Source organism: Physeter macrocephalus, chromosome 17, assembly GCF_002837175.3.
Source record: "Physeter macrocephalus isolate SW-GA chromosome 17, ASM283717v5, whole genome shotgun sequence".
NCBI lineage: Eukaryota > Metazoa > Chordata > Mammalia > Artiodactyla > Physeteridae > Physeter > Physeter macrocephalus.
This window is the reverse complement of record NC_041230.1, coordinates 43626973-43634049: the sequence shown is the minus strand read 5'-3', so window position 1 is coordinate 43634049 and position 7077 is coordinate 43626973. Positions and strand designations below refer to the sequence as shown.

The window sequence follows — 7077 nt, the reverse complement described above, 5'->3', positions numbered from 1 at the left end:
CGGCCATGGCTCACGGGCCCAGCCGCTCCGCGGCACGTGGGATCTTCCCGGACCGGGGCACGAACCCGTGTCCCCTGCATCGGCAGGGGGACTCTCAACCACTGTGCCACCAGGGAAGCCCGAAAAAAAAATTCTTTAAAAAGATTAAAACAGAGCTAGTAAGAAGTGCCAAAATCTATGTGAGTTTGTAGCATGGTAATGAGAAGATTTAGGGGAAAATGAAACCAAAAAACAAGCCAATCTTGTTGAATGGAAAGGTCCACTCAGTGAATATTGGACAGACTCCCCCAGAGCTTCCTGCTGTGCTGGCTAGAACTTTCCAGGGGGTTAGGAATTTCCACAAGGCCTTGGAAGGGAGAGAATGAGCCCCATCCTACAGAAGAGAATAATATAGAAAGTGCCCTTAACCTCAAGCCATTTGGCACTCACAGTGCAGTCCTTACTCAGTGATCATCTGCTGGAGTCAGAAAATTTTATCTTCAAGTGCAAGAGACCCAAGGAGGAGTCAAAGATTAGATGCTAAAGCCAGCAGGGGACATTATCAAGATGCCAGCGCATCTAGCATGATGGGAAAGCCTGAAACTTGGAGCACGTGATTATTTCTGTAGTGGGAGAAGACAGAAAAATCATCAAGAAAGTTTAATGTTTACGTGGGCGAAGGGCCATTTAAATTCTAATCAGTGTAAAGTAAATATGCAGGTTGACTGACTCTCAATGATCCTAGCAACTTACCTGATTCTCTAGCAACAAACCAGCTGCCCTGGCAGAGGACAGAGCCATAGCCGTTATCTTTATTTCTGGCATCGCTCTACCTCCAGACATGCTGTCTGGGCGTTTCTCGGCTGACCTGAAGAACCGCCCTCTTAACTTGACTCCGTTCCACTCCTGCATTGGCTCTAGCCTCCCATCTCTGCCTTTGAACTTTGCACTGTTTCTAATTGTGCTCCTCATCTCTGTCAGATCTCTGGCAGGTTACATTGTTTGGGCTTTGGTTTTCCACCGGTCCCCTGGCCTCTGCTGCCCTCTGGTGACGGCTTGCGGCTCTGCCCCCTTATGACTGGAAATCAGATGTCTGATTGTAAAATTCCATCACTTTTCCACCTTACCTGTTCTCTTAACTTACTGTTTTGTCTCATCTACTGTTTTTGAGAGGAAGCTGGAACTATACATATGAACTTTCCAGTTGTAACTTTCTACAAATATATGATGGTTGCAAAAAAAGATGGAGATTTCTTTACAATGAGGTAATAACGGCACAATGAAGAACTGTTATCTATTAAGGATGCTACAGGGTGAATGTGAAATTTGGAAAATGCCAAGAGTCTCATCTTCACTCCATCCCAGGCACCTTATTAGCTTATAGTGGGGGAGAGGGAAGAAGGAGCGATAAGAAAAAGAAGGAAAAAAATCATTTTGGCAAAAGCATAAAGGCAGGGGGCTGTCTTCATTCAGGTTCCCTAAACAGCAATCCTTAAAACAAGAACATGGATGCATGTAGTTTGTTTGGGAGGCAATTGCAGAAATAAAGAGTGAGAAATTGGGAAAGATTAGACAGTGGGGGAGCTAAATAAGAATGAGTATGTGAGGTTCTCATACAGATTCCGCAGGGGCATCTTGAGAAGCAGACAGAATACCTGCCAGTATTGTCCACCTAAAGGACAAGAGGCTGGAACATTTACCCACAGCTTCCTCTCCTATTGGTTGAGCATTGGTGTCAACACCCTTCTCACTGATGTGCTGTCCCAGCATGCAATGCAACCAGATTCCTTGGCTTTGACAAAGGTCCTGGAACAAAAGCAGAAAGACAGATATGTGCAATTGAAGTGGGATGCAGTCAGTACAAGCTGAGTGTGAGCTTGATAGGAACTATCCACCAGAACTGTGGCTGAGTTCCCACAGAACCTTCCACCACAACTGAGGTTAAGACCAGAGGTGGACTGAAGGGATATGACAAGGATCCCAGACATGTCTGCTACAGACCCCAAAAGGCTAGATCCGCAGTGGAAGAGTGAACCAGAAGTAAAGCCACCTTCCCAGGGCACTGCAAGTAAAATTACCTGCATGGAGTGGAGAAAAAGCTCTTCTGAGACTATAGAACCACAAGCATAGCCCTCATGGTGGTCTGAAGCCTGGATTCACATAAACTGTGTGGTTTGAAATACCTCAAGTCAAAATTTTAGTGTAAAATATCCCTGACAGGTGGAGCCACAAGGCTCTCAGGAGAAGCACTTATAAATTTTGGTGGAAGAAAATGTAGCTTCAATCCAGGCCTCAAAAAATTCCCACAGATAAAATTCCAAGGACTATAAGTCACAATAAAAACAAAACAAAACACACAGGGAAAGAAGGCACCATGAGTAAACGCTGATAGAAACAACATGCAACAAATACACCAACAAAGACATCAGACATAGGAATTATGAGATGGGTAAGATACTTGCCATTTACTCTCCAGATTCACTCTCCCCTTCTTTCCCATCCCTCTCAGTACCCTGTGAGGCTGATCTGTGTGAACTGCATCAGTGTGTTCTTTTGCATATTGACTGCCAGTTCTGCAAATACAGGCACTGGCAAGAGATTGGCGGTCCAGGTGTTTATACCTGGAACTCTTTAATTTACTTCAGCAATGGTTTGTAGTTTTCAGTGTACAAGTCTTTTCACCTACTTGGTTATATTTATTCCCAAATATTTTATTCTTTTGGCTGCTATTGTAATTGGAATTGTTTTCGTAATTTCCTTTTTTGTACATTTCATTGCTGGTGTATAGACACACAACTGATTTTTGTGTTAATCTTATATCCTGCAACTCTGCTGAATTCCTTCATTAGCTCTAGTTAAATTTTTATTGGATGCTTGGTTTTCTACATACAAGATTATGTCATCAGTGAACAGAGACATTTTTACTTCTCCTTATCCAATTTGAATGCCTTACTTTTTTTTCTTGACTAATTGTTCTGTCTAGAACTTCCAGTACAATGTTGAACAGCACTGATGAACGTGAGCATCCTTCTCTTATTCCTGATCTTAGGGAGAAAGCGTTCAGTCTTTCACCATTAGATATGATGTTAGCTGTGGGTTTTTCACAAATGTCCTTTATCAAGGCGAAGTTCCCTTCTATTCCTGGTTTGCTGAGTGTTTTCATCATGAAATGGTGTTGAATTTTGTCAAAATTTGCTCCTGCATCAATTGAGATGATCATGTGGGGTTTTTTCCTTTGTTTTATTAATATGATGTATTATATTGATTTCATATGTTGAACCGTACTTGCATTCCTAGAAGAAATCTCATTTGGTCACATAAAGGCGTACAATCCATTACTGTGTTTTAGGATTCAGTTTTCTAGTATTTTGTTGTGGATTTTTGCATCTATATTCATCAATGGTATTGGTTTGTAGTTTTCTTTCTTGTGGTGTCAGGGTAATGCTGGCCTCATAAAATGGGTTAGGAAGTGTTCTCTCCATTTATCTTTTTGAAACAGTTTGAGAAGGATTAGTGTTAATTCATTTTCAAATGTTTTGTAGAATTCACCAGTGAGATCATCTGGCCCGACCTTTTATTTTGGGGGGAAGGTTTTGATTACTGATTCAGTCTCTTCACTTTTTTTTTTTTGCTCATGCTGCAGGGCTTTGTGGGATATTAGTTCCCCAACCAGGGATCAAACCCGGGCCCCTGGCACTGAAGGCCTGGAATCCCAATCCCTGGACCTCCAGGGAATTACAGTCTCTTTTGATCCTTTTTGTTTCTGTGACATCAGTTGTAATGTCTTTTCTTTGTGATTCTTTTCATTTGAATTTTCTCTCTTTTTTTCTTAGTGTAGCTAAGGGTTTGTAGAGTTTATCTTTAAGAAAAAAAACTGTTTCACTGATTTTTTTCTATTATTTTTCTGTTTTCTATTTCATTTATTTCTGCTTTAATATTTATTTCCTTCCTTCTGTTAACCTTGGGCTTAGTTTGTTCTTCTTTTTCTAGTTCCTTGAAGTGTAAAGTTTGGTTGTTTATTTGAGATCTTTCTTCTTTTCTATGTAGGTATTTATTGCTGTGAACGTCCCTCTTAGTACTGCTTTTGTTGCATCCCCTAAGTTTTGGTATATTGTGTTTCACTTGTTTCAAGGTACTTTCTAATTTTCTTTTGATTTCTTTTTTGACAGGATAGTTGCTCAAGAGTTGTTTAATTTCCACATATTTATGAATTTTCCAGTTTTCCTTCTGCTATTGATTTCTAGTTTCATTTCACTGTGGTCAGAAAAAATACTTGGTATGATTTCAATCTTCTTCAATTTGTTAAGACTTCTTGTGACCTAACTTCTGATCTATCCAGAGCAGAAGGTGCCTCTTGCTCCAGAGCTTCTTGCTCCAGACCTCCCCATGGAATCTGGCTGAAGCTAGTCTGCACTGAGACCGCATCCTTGCTTAGCTATCTTCTCCCCCTGCCCTCTCCTACCTTCTATCCTGAGAGCCTTCCTTCAATAAATCACAATGTACCTGATTCTCTTTTTTGGACTCTGCTACTAGGGAACCTGACCTAAGAAGAAAACTGATGATGCAGTAGGTGGAGAAGAAAATAGCAGGAGAATATAAATGAATAAACACCCCAGACATCCTCTACCCAGGTCTTCCCTATCCAAAAAGTCTTCTCATACAATCCAATTCTGTCCTTTTAGAGGAAACATCCTGATGAATTAATGAATGCCATTCCTCAGACTTTCTAGCTGGGGACACAGCTAACTGTAATAAAACATGACTCACACCAAAACAGAAAGCTCTGCAATGACCTTAGAGGAGGAAGTTGATTTCCGCCGAATCCCCCCACCCACCCCAGCTTAAGTGTGTCTCTTCCTTCACTCCCTTCCCCCAAACCCAATATTTTCAAGCACCGAGAAGCGCAGACACAAGCACCTTCTCTCTAGCTCTGTATTTTGCTCATCTAATCTTTCCCATACTGTGTCCTGGTTATAATAGTTTCCTGGGACCTTATTCTTTTCTGAATCTCCGGCCCCAAGCAGAGGGCCTGGCCCCAGGAGTACTCTGTAAGTAATTACTGAGAAATTTGGGGAAGGTGAGGGAGTGTAGAAAGGGCAAGGGGAGAATACCAGGAGGAAGGAAGGATCCTTCGCTCTGAGCCAGACGGAAAGAGGTTCTAGGGAACCAATGCACCCTGAGCCTGCGGTTTGGCTACAAAAGCCCTGTGAAAGCTCCGAGAAGGCGGGTCAGACTTCCTTGTCCGACTCCCAGTCCTTTAGCTGGCTCAGGGCAAAAACAGTCGCCGATAAAGCTGACTGGGGGACACGTGGAGGGGCCGGGCTCAGGGGCCGTGAGCCGCACGTCGCTTGACTTCGAAGGGACACATCCGGCCGGTGGCCGCCGGCGTCGGGTGAGTCCCGCTCCGCCAGCGGAGCGCAGGGCGCGCGGCACGGGCACCGAGGGCAGGAGGCGCGGGGGACTCGGCACCTCCCCCGGGGTCTCGCGTTCGCAGACTTCTCGCCCGGGAGGAAGGCAGTCGTCCGAGAAGAGAAGCCGAGGTGTCTTCCTGGAACGGTGCACAGGACCGACTGGACGCCCTCAGGAGGGACGAGGGTGAGTCTGGCAGTCGTCCCGGGGCGCGCGCGGTCCCCGGAGGCGGCGGGGCTGAAGGGCGCAGCCAGATTCCTGGGCAGTGAGGGGAGAGCCGCGGTGGGAGGTGGGGGTGGCCCACGGTCCCATTTCCTGGAACTCAGGACCGAGTTGGTCTTCTTTCCTCGGCTCTGAGGGTGGAGCCGCCCGCTCGTGGCTCCGACTGCTTCCAGCTAAAGAAGGCGCGGCAAAGGGGTGGGCTCCGGGTGGAGGTCGTTGTGGAAGGGCCTCGGGAACCCAGCTCGGAAGAATCGGCCAAGCAGCCCCAGACAGACAACTCCAGACGGTGGGGCATTGCCAAGGGAGATGATTCCAGATCTTGATGATTAATGCCCTCTTCCTTTTCTGGGGCCCATTTTAGACGCAAGGAGAGTAACCTCATGTAAAATGTCTCATCAGGAAAGGTTGCTTGATGGCATTTTTCGGAGGGGAGGAGGAAATGGCATTAGAGTTCTCAATGGATTTATATTGTTACTACCGTTTTAAGATTTTTCACTTTTAAAATTAGTGACTTTTACCCCTTGTTGTTTCTCTGAAAGTAACATATCCTTGTCAAGGTTGTTAGCAGTTTTACATATTACAAATAGCACCTCAATGCACATCCTTTTTTTTTTTTTTTTTTTTTGTGGTACGCGAGCCTCACACTGTTGTGGCCTCTCCCGTTGCGGAGCACAGGCTCCGGACGCGCAGGCTCAGCGGCCATGGCTCACGGGCCCAGCCGCTCCGCGGCACGTGGGATCCTCCCAGACCGGGGCGCGAACCCGGTTCCCCTGCATCGGCAGGCGGACGCGCAACCACTGCGCCACCAGGGAAGCCCAATGCACATCCTTAGTGTCCAACTATCTGTACACATATGAGCTTTTCCACAACACGTTCCTAGAAATTCACATTGTTGAGTCAAAGTATATATGTATTTATATTCCCTTTCATCCTTTTGGTATCTTTATCCTATACTTAATAAGCCCTAAACAATTTTAGTAATTATAATTTTAATATCTTATACGTAAGTCCCTCTTTATTACAAAAATCCTTGTTATCCCTACTAATTTCCTCCTTCAAATGAACTTGAGGATCATTTAGTTTCAGTACCAAAACGTGCCATTGAGAGTTTTACTGAAGCTGCATTAAATTGGATTTACCTTTGGAAAGGATTGCCAGGTTTGTCATTTTTAATCTTCCCAGCCAGAAAAATAACAGTTCTTTCCATTTAGTTTTTTGGTTTTTATCCCTGCAGTGAAAGCACCGAGTCTTAACCACTTCTCCGCCAGGGAAGACCCTCTCCATTTCTTGAAGCTTTGTTTTCTGTGGTTTTCCTCATACCATGTGATCACTTTTCCTGCGAAATGTATTATTTTATTTTATTATTATTATTATTTTTTTTTTTTTTTTTTTTTTTTTTTGTGGTATGCGGGCCTCCCTCTGTTGCGGCCTCTCCCGTTGCGGAGCACAGGCTCCGGACGCGCAGGC

The 7077-nt window shown here is 44.5% G+C and overlaps 1 protein-coding gene across 1 annotated transcript in view; it reads left to right on the top strand.

Annotated features, from left to right (window-relative positions):
- Positions 1-5277: 5277 nt before the first annotated feature.
- MLKL (mixed lineage kinase domain like pseudokinase) overlaps positions 5278-7077 on the top strand; it is a 32893-nt gene continuing 31093 nt past the window's right edge. The window contains exon 1 of the mRNA XM_024124904.2: positions 5278-5574. The gene's annotated coding sequence lies outside the window, so the exon portion shown is untranslated. The remainder of the gene's footprint in view (positions 5575-7077) is intronic.